This window comes from Erinaceus europaeus, chromosome 12 (genome assembly GCF_950295315.1).
Source record: "Erinaceus europaeus chromosome 12, mEriEur2.1, whole genome shotgun sequence".
Lineage (NCBI taxonomy): Eukaryota > Metazoa > Chordata > Mammalia > Eulipotyphla > Erinaceidae > Erinaceus > Erinaceus europaeus.
This window is the reverse complement of record NC_080173.1, coordinates 47,892,828-47,908,063: the sequence shown is the minus strand read 5'-3', so window position 1 is coordinate 47,908,063 and position 15,236 is coordinate 47,892,828.

Below are 15,236 nucleotides of genomic sequence, written 5' to 3'. Positions count from 1 at the left end.
TTCCCACGTTCAAGGCCCTGGGTTCAAGCCCCAACTCCACATGGAAGCACAATGGCATGGGGGAAGCTTCATGGGTGGTGAAGCAGTGCTGTGGTGTCTGTCTGTCTCCCTCTCTCTATCCATCTAAAATTTAAAAGGATGAAACAAGAGGCCGGGTGATGACACACCTGGTTGAGCACACATGTTACAATGCATAAGGACCCAGGCCCCACCTACAAAGGGAAAGCTTTGTGAGTGTTGAAGCAGGACTGAAGGTCTCTCTCTCTCTTTCTCTCTCTCTCTCTCTCTCTCTCTCTACCTATCTCCCCCTTTCCTCTCGATTTTTGGTTGTCTCTATCCAATAAATAAATAAAGATAAAAAATAATTCTTTTTATATATTTATTTTCCCTTTTGTTGCCCTTGATTTTTTTTTATTTTTTTTTTATTGTTGTTGTAGTTATTATTGTTGTTGTAGTTGATGTCATCAGTGTTAGATAGGACAAAGCGAAATGGAGAGAGGAGGGGATGACGGAGAGGGGGAGAGAAAGACACCGGCAGACCTGCTTCACCGCCTGTGAAGCTACCCCTCTGCAGGTGGGCAGCCGGGAGGCTCTAACTGGGATCCTTCCGCTGGTCCTTGTGCTTTGCACCAAGTGCACTTAACCTGCTGTGCTACCTAAACGCCCGACTCCCTAAAATTATTTCTTAAAAAAAGAATGAAACAATTAACTAGGGAGCACCGAAATTGCACGTGTGAGTCCCTGCCAACACACACACAGAGAAAGAGAGAGACACACTTATGTTCTAAGCCAGAAAATCCACCTAAAGGGCAGGGGTAGATAGCATAATGGTTGTGCAAAGAGACTCTAATGCCTGAGGCTCTGAAGTCTCAGGTTCAATCCCCGCACCACCATAAACTAGAGCTGAGCAGTGCTCTGGAATACTATTCAGTTATTTAAAATGGTGACTTCATCATTTTCAGCCCATCTTGGATGGAGCTTGAAGAAATCATGTTAAGTGAAATAAGTCAGAAACAGAAGGATGAATATGGAATGATCTCACCCTCAGGCAGAAGTTGAAAAACAAGATCAGAAGAGAAAACACAAGTAGAACCAGAACTGGAATTGGCGTATTGCACCAAAGTAAAAGACTCTGTAGTGGGGGCAGGGGGGAGAGGGGGAGAATACAGGTCCAAAAAGGATGACAGAGGACCTAGTGGGGGTTGTATTGTTATATGGAAAACTGGGAAATGTGATGCATGTACAAACTATTGTATTTATTGTCTAATGTAAAACATTAATTCCCCAATAAAGAAATTAAAAAAGAAGAAGAAAATCCATCTAAAGAAAGTAATTGTGTGGTCTGGGAGGTGGCACAGTGGATAAAGCATTGGACACTCAAGCATGAGGTTCCAAGTTCAATCCCCAGCAGCACATGTACCAGAGTGATGTCTGGTCCTTTTTTTCCTCTCCTATCTTTCTCATGAATAAATAAATAGAATCTCTTTTAAAAAAAAAAAAGAAAGAAAGAAAGGTGGGCAGAGGTAGATAGCATAATGGTTATGCAAAGAGACTCTCATGCCTGAGTCTCCAAAGTCCCAGGTTCAGTCCCCTGCACCACCATAAGCCAGAGCTGGGCAGTCCTCTGGTGTTTTTCTGTCTCTCTCTTCATCTCTCTCAAAAATAAAAATATAAATTTTTAAAAAAGGAAGAAAGAAAGAAAGAAAGAAAGAAAGAAAGAAAGAAAGAAAGAAAGAAATTGTTTAGAAGTTCTGAAATAGGGCAGAAGAGATAGCATAATGGTTATGCAAACAGACTCTCATGCCTGAGGCTTCCAGTCTCAAGTACCACCGTAAACCAGAGCTGAGCAGTGCACTGGTTAAAAAAAAGTCTGAAATATAATACATACACACTGACAAATCCACAAGGATGTTCATCCCATGTTGCAGAGAACAGAGAACCAGATATTACATAGATGCCCAGGGGAAAAAAAGAGAGAGAATTGGTTTACCTAACTTATGCTACACCCAGATAGAGGAAGTTTATACAGTGTATTTTTTTATTATTATTATTATTTATAAAAAAGGAAACATTGACTAAACCATAGGATAAGAGGGGTACAACACAGTTTTTTTTTAATGGTGTGGTTTGGGCTGGGAAGACAGCATAATGGGTATGCAAAAAATTTACTACATCCCTGAGGCTCCAAGCTCCCTAGTTCAATCCCCAGAACCACCATAATAAAAGTACTGTTTTTCTGTGTTTTTCTCTCTGTAGCTTTCTCATTAAAATAATAAAAATAGCGTGTAGGGAGCAACATGTAACATAATAATAATAATAATAAATATTAAATATAACAAGTAAATAGTATAAGTATAATAAAATATTAAAAATAATGAGTGGCGCAGTGGGTAAAGTGTTGGTCTCTCAATTATGAGGTCCTGGATTCAATCCCCGGCAGGATATGTACCAGATTCCTGGTTCTCTTTCTCTCCCTCTCCTCCTATCCCTCTCATTTATTAATAAATACAGTATTTTTAAATAAAATAAAATTATATAGTAACAATAACAATTAGTCCTCATTCCAAAGTAAATACTTAACATGTGTTCTAAAATTAATTAAACTTACGGAGTCTGGTGGTAGCACAGCGGGTTAAGCGCAGGTGGTGCAAAGTGCAAGGACCAGCATAAGAATCCCGGTTCGAGTCCCCGGCTCCCTACCTGCAGGGGAGTCCCTTCACAGGTGATGAAGCAGGTCTGCAGGTGTCTATCTTTCTCTCCCTCTCTCTATCTTCCCCTCCTCTCTCCATTTCTCTCTGTCCTATCCAAGAATGACATCATCAACAACAACAGTGATAACTACAACAATAAAACAAGGGCAACAAAAGGGAATAAATAAATATTAAAAAATAGTAATTAAACTTGTGGTCCGGGAGGTGGCGCAGTGACTAAACCACTACTCTTAAGCATGAGGTTCTGAGTTCAATCCCTGGCAGCACATATACCAGAGTGATGTCTGGTTCTCTTGCTCTCTCTCTCTCCTATCTTTCTCATTAATAAAATAAATTAAATCAGATTCCTGGTGATAGACGTTTCAATTCCTATTGGAATTGAAGTTCAGAGCCCTCTGGTCATTTCCCCCCCTAACATTTACCTCTCTGGGAGTAGGAACCAAAATTCCTTTTGGGTGCAGAAGGTGGGAATTCTGGCTTCTGTAATTGCTTTTCTGCTGGACATGGACATTGGCAGGTTGACCTATACCCCAGCCTGTTTCTATCTTTCCCTAGTGGGGTAGGGCTCTGGAGAGGTGAGGCTCTGTGACACACTCATAACCATTATTTTCAAATAGCATAAAGCATAGAGATATCAAAAGAGCCAAAGGAAGTGGGTTCATTCAAGGACTGCAGGAGGCACCCCCTACTGGGCAAGGGTTCCTCACTCCACCTCCACTGGGACCTGTGGGGGGCACTGTATGTGGTGGGGAGGGGATGTCACACTCTGGAAGTTGAGAACACAAACTTTGCACTTGAATCCAGCCCAGCAACTAACTAGCTGTTATCTCTAAAAAAAAAAAAAAAAAAAATCCCAGCACTCCCAGCTCCAGGGTCCTCATGTGTGTAGAGGAGACAAAATTAGCCTTCCCCAAACATTCTCTTGGCATAGGATCATTTCACAGGAAGAAATCAAAAGTCTTTTCTTTGTTTTGTTTTTTGCCAGAGTACTTCTTAGCTCTGGCTTATAGTGGTGGTAGAAATGAACCTCAGCCTTCAGAGCCTCAAGCAGGAAAGTCTTCTACCCTTAACCATATGCTATTATCCCATTCCAAACGTTTGTTTTTATTCTTGTTTTGCTTTTTTTTTTTTTTACCAGAGCACTAGTCAGCTCTGGTTTATGGTGGTGCAGGGGATTGAACCCAAGACTTTGGAGCCTCAGGCATGAGAGTCTGTTTGCATAAACTTTGTGCTATCTACCCTCAGCCCCCAGATGTCTTTTTTGTAGAAAACATTTACATTCTTTTGGGCTGAGGTCAACCATAAGCCTACAGGCTCTGGAGAAACTTTTACCACTCCCTTAACAGCCCAGAAGAATGAAAATGAGAAGATCACACAGGGTATTTTTTCCAGAAATAACTTCTTCTTTTTTTTTTGCCTCCATGATTATTGCCAGGGCTCAGTGCCTGTACCACGAATCCACTGCTCCTAGAGGCCATTTTTCCCTTTTTGTTACCCTGTTTCTTTTACCATTGTTGTGGTTATTATTATCCTTGTTATTGATGTCGTTGTTGGATAGGACAGAGAGAAATGGAAAGAGGAGGGAAGACAGAGGCGGGGAAAGAAAGACAGACACCTGCAGACTTGAGTCACCAACTGTGAAGGGACTCCCCTGCAGGTGGGGAACCAGGGGCTCTAACTGGGATCCTTCTGCTGGTCCTTGCGCTTTGTGCTACTTGCGCTTAACCCACTGCGCTACCGCCTGACCCCCCCAGAAATAACTTTCTAAAAATATTTTATTTCAATGAGTGAGAGAGATACAGAGATAAAGATACATATATATGAAGAGAGAGAGAGATAAAGAGAGAGATCAACCTCAGAGCACTATACTATACTGAGCTCTGGTTTATGGTGGTGTGAGAGACTGAACCTGAGTCCTTGGAGCCTCAGACATGAGTTTCTTTGCATAACTACTATGCTATCTCCCCACCTTTTTTAATGAGTTTTAAAATATTTTTATTTACTATTTTTTATTATCTTTATTTATTTATAGGATAGAGACAGAAATCAAGAGGGAAGGGGATGACAGAGAGGAAGAGAGACAGAAAGACACCTGTAACACTGCTTTACCACTCGTGAAGCTTTCACCCTGCAGGTGGGGACCAGGGACTCAAACCTGGGTCCTTGCGCATTGTAACATGAGTGCTTAACCAGGTGCACCACCACCTGGCCCTTATTTACTATTTTTCAATGAAAGAGATGGAGACAGAGACACCGAACATTGCAGAGTTCTGGCTGATGGTTGTGCTGGGGATTGAATCTGAGACCAGCCCATCATTTGAGGCCCTAGTTAACCTCTGGATTAACTAGTTAATTAATCCTGTGGAATCCTTGGATTCTCACATAGATATGATGGTCCTAGACTTCTAATAGACCCCTCTCTCCACCATCACTGATCACTTCCATCTGGAACATCAGCATAAGCCTTCTTGTGGGCCTCTCCAGGACCTTGCCCTCACTATAAAGTAGTAATGGTAGGGACTACCCCACTCTCTAAAAGGAGACTGAGTCACCCTACACTGCTACTTGAGGAAGACTGGTCCTGAAATGAGTGTAGCTTAGAAGGTTACCAGCTATGACCATGAACTGCGAGCTCAGACCAACAGGGACTCACAGGTTATACAGTCTCCTGTACTAAATATAAATTATATGGTACCTGGGTCAGATGGATGGGGTAAACAGTTCAATTTATTCATAAATTTTCTTCAAGATTGGGAGCTACTCTCTACCCTAACCCAGCATCTAGCCCTAATCCTACTCTCTGCCCTAATCTTAATCTAGCCCTATTCTCAACTCAGACACCATCTTCTCAGACAATATATTTTTTAAATATATATTATTTTTAATGGGTAGAGACAGCCAGAAATTAAGAGGGTAGGAGGAGACAGAGAGAAAGGAAGAAAGAGAGACAGCTGCAGCACTGTTTCATCACTTACAAAGCTTTCCCCCTGCAGGTGGGATCCGTGGGTTTGAACCCGGGTCCTTAACCATTGTAACGTGTGCTTAACAAGGTGCTCCACCACTCGGCCCCTCAGACAATATTTTTGTCCGCCTCCATGTTAGTTATCAAACTCAGGCAAAAACTATGATAGTCATAGGCTCCTAGGAACATACTAAAATAGACTTCCTGGGGCCAAGTGATGGTGCACCTGGTTGAGTGCACAAGTTATAATGCACAAGGACCTAGTTTCAAGATCCCAGTCCCCACCTGCAGGGAGGAAGCTTCACAAGAGGTGAAGCAGGGCTGCAGGTATCTCTCTGACTCTCTATCTCCCCCTCCCTCTCAACTTCTGGCTTTTTCTATTAAATAAATAAATAAATAAAAATTCTTAAAAAGAGAACTGGTGGTGCAGGAGGTGGTGCAGTGGATAAAGTGTTGAACTCTCAAGCATGAGGTCCCAAGTTCAACCCCCCGGCAGCACATGTGCCAGAGGATGTCTAGTTCTTTCTCTCCTCTTATCCCTCTCATTAATAAATAAATTAAATTAAAAAGAGAACTGCTGACTTCATTTAAAAATAAATAAATAAGTAAATAAATAAATTAGACTTCCTCACTTCTTTTTACCCTAAGATCCCTATTCTCACCTGCTCTATTCCTCCTACTTTTTGGTTCCTGTTTTATATCTTACCTCTTACTGCCTTTCAGCCACCAAGTTGCAGAAACTATCGTGAGTCCACCCTTACTTCCCTAAGGCAGATGACCTCACCATTGTGTCCCAGAATCTCACCTCCCCAGAGCCCTACCCCACTAGAGAAAGACAGAAACAGGCTAGAGTATGGATTGACCTGCCAACATCCATGTCCAGCAGAGAAGCAATTGCAGAAGCCAGAATTCCTACCTTCTGCACCCCAAAAATAATTATGGTCCTGGGAGGAGCCGGGCAGCAGTGCACCAGGTTAAGCGCACATAGTGCAAAGCTCAAGGCCTGGCTCAAGGATCCTGGTTTGAGCCCCCAGCTCCCCACCTGCAGGAGGGGTGGGGTCACTCCACAAGCAGTGAAACAGGTCTGCAGGTATCTATCTGTCTTCCCCTCCTCTTTCAATTCCTCTCCTGGTGGAAATGGCCACCAGAAGCAGTGTATTCATAGTACAGGAACTGAGCCCCAGCGATAACCCTGGAGGCAAAAAAAAAAAAAAAAAGAATTTTGGCCCTGTGGTCTGGGAGGTGGTACAGTGGATAAAGCATTGGACTCTCAAACATGAGGTCCTGAGTTCAGTCCCCAGCAGCACATACACAGAACAATGTCTGGTTCTTTCTTTCTCTCCTTCTATCTCTATCATTAATAAACAAATAAAATCTTTTAAAAAAAAAAAAAAGAATTTTGATTCATACTCCCAGTGGAGGAAAAATAATAGTGGGAAGATAATGAGAAGACTCTGAACTCCAACTCCATCAGGACCCAGAGAGAGAAGAGGAAAAAGGGAGGGACATTCAGAAGTAACAATAGGTGTAGATGTGACTTGGAAAGGAAGACAAGACCATGGGGAAAAATGGGCAAATATGTACAAATATATACAGTGACAGAAATAATAGTTAGTCTGCAACCTTAGGAGACCAATGGAGGAAATGGGGATACAGAACTCTAGTGGTGGGAATGGTGTAGAATTATGCCCATTATCTTGTAATTGTGTAAATCAGTATTAAATCACTAATAAATTTTTTTAAATAATCTGACTTTTTTTAAGATTTTATTTATTTATTAATAAGAAAGATAGGAGGAGAGAGAGAAAGAACCAGACATCACTCTGGTACATGTGCTGCCGGGGATTGATCTCACGACTTCATGCTTGAGAGTCCAATGCCTTATCCACTACGCCAGCTCCCGGACCACATAAAAATTTTTTAAATGAAAGAGTTTTTAATATTTTTATTTACAAATGTTCAGTGAAAGAGATGGAGACAGAGATACCAGAACACTGAACTTCTGGCTGATGGTCATGCTGGGGACTGAATTTGAGAGCTCAGAGCCTTAGGCAGGCATGAAAGATTTTTTTGCATAATCATTAAACTATTTCCTCAGCTGTGATAAATTAAAATAAATAAATTTAACACCAAATGATTGAAGAGATAGCATAGTGAGTACACAGGAAAAACTTTCTGCCTGAGGCACCAAAGGTCCCAGGTTCAATCTCTAGCACCACAAAAAGCCAGAGTTTAGCAGTGCTCTGATAAACAAAGTACAAATTAAATTAAATTATTTATTAGCACTAGAAAGGAGAGAGAACCAGATGATCACTCTGGCAAATGTGATGCCAGCACCCCTGTGTGGGCCCCTATAGCACCTTGCCCTCAACATGGATCAGCAGTGATAGGGACTGCCCCAATCTCCAAAGGGAGGTTGGACCAAAATCCTCTACCACTCGAGGAAGATGGGTCTGGCACTGAGTGCAGCCTAAAACGTTCCTAACTATGACCACAGAATGCGAGCTCAGAGCTACAGGGATGCAGAGGTTACACAGGCTCCTGCACTGAATATAGGCCCCAGAAAAAAATGATGGGGTTTACAATTAATGGTATTTATATATTTTCCCCAGATTAGAGGGCTACTCTTCCCTGATCCAGCTTTCTAGTCCTATTTCCAAGTCAGACACCATCTCCCCAGACAAACCTTTAGCCCACCTACAGGTTAGCTATCAAGCTCAGGTAAAAATTAGTAAAATCATGAGCCCTGTTGTCTGTCTCTCTCTAGCTCAATAAAAATAAATAAATAAATACATAAATAACATATACTTGAGTGGTGGTGCACCTGATTAATCGTGGAAATAAAGTTTTATATTTTTCCTTTTTTTCCTTCTGCCACCAGGATTATCACTGAGGCTTGGTGACAGTACTATGAATCTATTGCTCCGAATGGCTATTTTTCCCTTTTTTTTTTTTTTTATTTTATTTGAAAGGACAGAAAATGAGATGAGGGTAGAGAAACAGGGAGAAAAACACCTACAGACCTGCTCCACCATTTGTAAAATGCACCACCCCACCTACCACATTTGGTGAGCAGTTGCTCAAACCAGATTCTTGCACTTGGTAAGTTTTACATTTTTCAAAAGAAAATGCCAAATGTCTTTACAAACTTGAAACAGAAGGAGAGTTTGTTTTTTTTTTTAGTTTTTTGGATCAATTTTTATTGGGTTATTTTTACTTCTTTTGTAGATCCGTACCACTACTGTATAGATGTTTAATATCAATAACTTATCAGATGTGTAATGTGCAAATATCTTTCTTACTGGGTTGTGTGGTTACCTAATTTAAATCTTTAAAAAATTGAAAAATGGTACAATATGTCTTGACTGTTATATAATCCTGAGTAATAAGTTGTTCTTTTACATTTATTAGTTCTGTTACGGAAAACTCCCAGGACAGTGAGCAAAGTATACAAGGACCATGCACAGTTATTATCCAAGAACTCTCTTTTTGGAGATTCCACTTTCGGAGGCGGAGCTACGAGCAGCAGATAGCTTTCTCTCCTCTCCTCTCCCGGATCAACTAGGAATACCAAAGGAGACCACCCTGACCGAAACAAGACAGGACTAGAATGACTGCAGGTACCCAGTAAATCACCCGTGAGTACAAACACGCATGGCTGGTGACAGAGAGGAGAGAAGGGCCTAAGGAGAGATTAAGTGACTGCTAACAGTTCAACAGTTTATCAGTGGAGACACCACCTCCAGTCTGCTCCACAACAAGGGGACAGCTGAAGGGAGGAAAGGACTCCCCAGAGACTCACCAAGTGCACCTCTGAGTCTCCATTGCTACTACCCTCAGAATCTGGAGCAGCGACAGGGAGGGACCTGGAAACTCAGGAGAAGACCTATACTTCGGTGGCATAGCTGAGGGGCTGTGAAAGTCTCTTTGCATAACCAATGGATTATCTCTGCCACACCCTGCTTTATCTCTTGGTCAGGAGTTAGTGATTAAGCTAAGAAGCCTATTGATAGTTTAAAAGCCCTCAGGCTCCCATAGCCTACAGGGAAGAAAAGAAAAAAAAAAGGCTTTTAAACCACTGAGCTCCAACTCAGGGATTAAAATACTACTGAAACAATTGTTAACTTCCACCACGGTAAACCCTTTAATTAAATTACTTAGACACAAGTCAATCCAGGCAATAGTAATCAATAATTTGAAAAGTACTGATAAAGGGAACTCATAACATAATATATAAAATGGTTAAAACAACAAGAAAAAATATTGGAGAATCGAACCAGGACAAGAGTCCAGCTAAAAGTCCTCCAGAGGGTGAAGCACAAAACAACGAGTTCAACATCCAAACATTAGCTAAGGAAATAATAACAGGAGTGAGTAAAGAATTTGAAAAAATTGTAGTCAGAAATGCAGGAACAACAAATGAGAATATGGAAGAAAATTCTAATTATCTCATGGTTATTAGAGAGCTGAAAGCTGAAATCGCTGAGCTAAGAAGGCAACTAGCTGAACAAGCTAAAACAGTATCAGAGCAGGGCAACAAAATAGATGAACTCCAGAAAGCAGTAGAGGGCAGAGAGAATAGAATCTATGAGGCTGAAAACAGAATTAGCAAGATTGAGGATGAATTAGAGACAACTAAAAAAGAAGTAAGAGATCTCAAAAAGAGATTAAGAGATGCTGAAAACAACAACAGAGTCCTATGGGATGACTTCAAAAGAAACAATATACGCATTATTGGCTTACCAGAGGAAGAAAGAGAAGGAGAGAAAGAAAGCATTCTCCAGGCCATAATAGCTGAAAATTTCTCTAGTCTAGACAACACCAAAGACATAAAGATTCAAGAAGCCCAGAGGGTCCCAAACAGAATTAACCCAGACCTAAAGACACCAAGACATGTCATACTTAGAATGGAAAGGAATAAGGATAAAGAAAGGATCCTCAAGGCTGCAAGAGAAAAACAAAGAGTCACCTACAAAGGAAAACCCATAAGATTAGCAGCAGACTTCTAGATACAAACACTACAGGCAAGAAGAGAATGGCAAGATATCTATCGAGTGCTCAATGAGAAAGGCTTTCAGCCAAGAATACTATATCCTGCTAGACTGTCATTCAGACTAGATGGAAGCATCAAAACCCTCTCAGACAAGCAACAGTTGAAGGAAGCAACCATCACCAAGCCTGCCCTGAAAGAAGTTCTGAAAGGTCTCCTATAAACAACCAGAACACCACAAATAGGACATATATCAAAACACTCTAAAACTCTACAAGAATGGCGTTAAAATATCTTCAATCTTTGATATCAATAAATGTCAATGGCCTTAATTCACCTATTAAAAGACACATAGTAGGAAGATGGATCAGAAAACACAACCCAACAATATGCTGTCTACAGGAAACTCACCTAACTCAACAAGACAAACACAGACTTAAAGTGAAAGGATGGAAAACTATCATACAAGCCAATGGCCCACAAAAAAGGGCAGGAACAGCTATTCTCATATCTGACACGATAGACTTTAAAATAGATAAGATTAAAAAAGATAGGAATGGACACTACTTAATGCTCAGAGGATCAGTCAATCAAGAGGACTTAACAATTATTAATATCTATGCACCCAATGAGAAGCCATCTAAATACATCAAACTTCTACTGAAAGAGCTACAGCAATATATTAACAGTAACACAATCATAGTAGGGGACTCCAACACCCCACTATCTCAACTTGACAGATCATCCAGGAAGAAAATCAGTAAAGACATAAGGGAGCTAAATGAAGAGATAGATAAACTAGAACTATTGGACATTTTCAGAGTCATTCATCCCAAGAAACTGGAATACACATTTTACTCAAATCCACATGGGTCATTCTCAAGGATAGACCATATGTTAGGCCACAAAGACAGCATCAGCCAATTCAAGAGCACTGAAATCATCCCAACCATCTTCTCAGACCACAGTGGAATTAAACTAACACTTAAAAATCAACAAAAGATTAGTAACAGTCCCAAAATGTGGAAGCTCAACAGTACACTTCTTAACAACTTCTGGGTCAAAGAGGAAATCAAGGAAGAAATCAAAATGTTTCGAGAGTTCAATGAAAATGAAGACACAAGCTATCAAAATATTTGGAACACAGCTAAAGCAGTCCTAAGAGGGAAATTCATAGCTATACAAGCACACATTAGGAAACAAGAAAAGGCACAAATAAACAGCCTGATTACACATCTTAAAGACCTAGAAGAAGAACAACAAAGGAATCCTAAAGCAACCAGAAGGACAGAAATCACTAAAGTTAGGGCAGAAATAAATAACATTGAGAATAGGAAAACCATACAAAAGATCAATGAAAGTAAATGTTGGTTCTTCGAAAGAGTAAACAAAATCGACAAACCTTTAGCCAGACTCACAAAACAAAAAAGGGAGAAGACCCAAATAAACCGGATAGTAAATGAAAGAGGAGATATCACAACAGACACTGCAGAAATTCAACATATAATGCGAGGCTTCTATGAACAACTATATGCCACCAAGCTAGAGAACCTAGAAGAAATGAATGATTTCCTAGATAACTACCAACTTCCAAAACTAAGTAAAGAGGAAGTGGATAACATGAACAGGCCCATCACAGCTAATGAAATTGAAACAGTTATCAAAAATCTTCCCAAACTCTGTGGAGAACAGTCTGGAGAACTCTCAGAAGGCTAGAAATGGACCTACCCTATGACCCTGCAATTCCCCTCCTGGGGATATATCCTAAGGAACCCAACACATCCACCCAAAAAGATCTGTGTACACATATGTTCTTGGCAGCACAATTTGTAATAGCCAAAACCTGGAAACAACCCAGGTGTCCAACAACAGATGAATGGCTGAGCAAGTTGTGGTATATATACACAATGGAATACTACTCAGCTGTAAAAAATGGTGACTTCATCATTTTCAGCCGATCTTGGATGGACCTTGAAAAAATCATGTTGAGTGAAATAAGTCAGAAACAGAAGGATGAATATGGGATCCTCTCACTCTCAGGCCGAAGTTGAAAAACAAGATTAGAAAAGAAAACACAAGTCAAACCTGAAATGGAATTGGAGTATTACACCAAAGTAAAAGACTCTGGGGTGGGTGGGTGGGTGGGGAGAATACAGGTCCATGAAAAATGATGAATGAAATAGTGGGGTGGTATTGCTAAATGGGAATCTGGGGAATGTTATGCATGTAAAAAAAAAGAAGTAGAAACGCAAAGCAGAAATTGACTGAGTTTGGAGTATGGCACCAAAGTAAGAAAGCAGAAGTATACTAGAGTTTGCAGTGAGTACCTCCCTGATACTTCCTCTCCACTTTTCCAAGCTTTGGGTCCATGATTGCTCAACAATTTGTTTGGCTTTGTATGTTAACTCTCTTTTCAGTCACCAGGTTCCAGGTGTCATCAGGATGCCGGCCAGACTTCCCTGGATTGAAGACACCACCAATGTGTCCTGGAGCTCAGCTTCCCCAGAGACCCATCCTACTAGGGAAAGAGAGAGGCAGACTGGGAGTATGGACCGACCAGTCAACACCCATGTTCAGCGAGGAAGCAATTACAGAAGCCAGACCTTCTACCTTCTGCAACCCACAATGACCCTGGGTCCATGCTCCCAGAGAGATAGAGAATGGGAAAGCTATCAGGGCAGGGGGTGGGTTATGGAGATTGGGTGGCGGGAATTGTGTGGAGTTGTACCCCTCCTACCCTATGGTTTTGTTAATTAATCCTTTCTTTAATAAAAAATAAAAAATAAAAAAAAATTTAAAAAAGATTGTTCATCATGACCAAGTGGGGTTTATCCCAGGCATGCAAGGTTGGTTTAATATACGTAAATCAATCAATGTGATCCACCACATCAACAAAAGCAAGATCAAAACCCACATGGTCATATCAATAGATGCAGAGAAAGCCTTTGACAAAATACAATATCCCTTTATGATCAAAACACTACAAAAAATGGGAATAGATGGAAAATTCCTGAAGATAGTGGAGTCTATATATAGCAAACCTACAGCCAACATCATACTCAATGGTGAAAAACTGGAAGCATTTCCACTCAAATCAGATACTAGACAGGGCTGCCCACTATCACCATTACTATTCAACATAGTGTTGGAAGTTCTTGCCATAGCAATCAGGCAGGAGCAAGGAATTAAAGGCATACAGATTGGAAGAGAAGAAGTCAAACTCTCCTTATTTGCAGATGACATGATAGTATACATGGAAAAACCTAAGGAATCCAGCAAGAAGCTTTTGGAAATCATCAGGCAATACAGTAAGGTGTCAGGCTATAAAATTAACATTCAAAAGTCAGTGGCATTCCTCTATGCAAACACTAAGTTACAAGAAATTGAAATCCAGAAATCAGTTCCTTTTTCTATAGCAACAAAAACAATAAAATATCTAGCAGTAAACCTAACCAAAGAAGTGAAAGACTTGTATACTGAAAATTATGAGTCACTACTCAAAGAAATTGAAAAAGACACAAAGAAGTGGAAAGATATTCCATGTTCATGGGTTGGAAGAATTAACATCATCAAAATGAATATATTACCCAGAGCCATCTACAAATTTAATGCTATCCCCATCAAGATCCCAAGCACATTTTTTAGGAGAATAGAAAAAATGCTACAAATGTTTATCTGGAACCAGAAAAGACCTAGAATTGCCAAAACAATCTTGAGAAAAAAGAACAGAACCGGAGGCATCACACTCCCAGATCTCAAACTGTATTATAGGGCCATTGTCATCAAAACTGTTTGGTACTGGAACATGAACAGACACACTGACCAGTGGAATAGAATTGAGAGCCCAGAAATGAGGCCCCACACGTATGGACATCTAATCTTTGACAAAGGTGCCCAGACTAATCAATGGGGAAAGCAGAGTCTCTTCAACAAATGGTGTTGGAAACAATGGGTTGAAACATGCAGAAGAATGAAACTGAATCACTGTATTTCACCAAGTACAAAAGTAAATTCCAAGTGGATCAAGGACTTGGATGTTAGACCAGAAACTATCAGATACTTAGAGGAAAATATTGGCAGAACTTTTTTCCGCATAAATTTTAAAGACATTTTCAATGAAACGAATCCAATTACAAGGAAGACTAAGGCAAGTATAAACCTATGGGACTACATCAAATTAAAAAGCTTCTTCACAGCAAAAGAAACCACTACCCAAACCAAGAGACCCCTCACAGAATGGGAGAAGATCTTTATATGCCATACATCAGATAAGAGTTTAATAACCAACATATATAAAGAGCTTGCCAGACTCAACAACAAGATAACAAATAACCCCATCCAGAAATGGGGGGAGGACTTGGACAGAATATTCACCACAGAAGAGATCCAAAAGGCTGAGAAACACATGAAAAAATGCTCCAAGTCTCTGATTGTCAGAGAAATGCAAATAAAGACAACAATGAGATATCACTTCACTCCTGTGAGAATGTCATACACCAGAAAAGGTAACAGCAGCAAATGCTGGAGAGGGTGTGGGGTCAAAGGAACCCTCCTGCACTGCTGGTGGGAATGT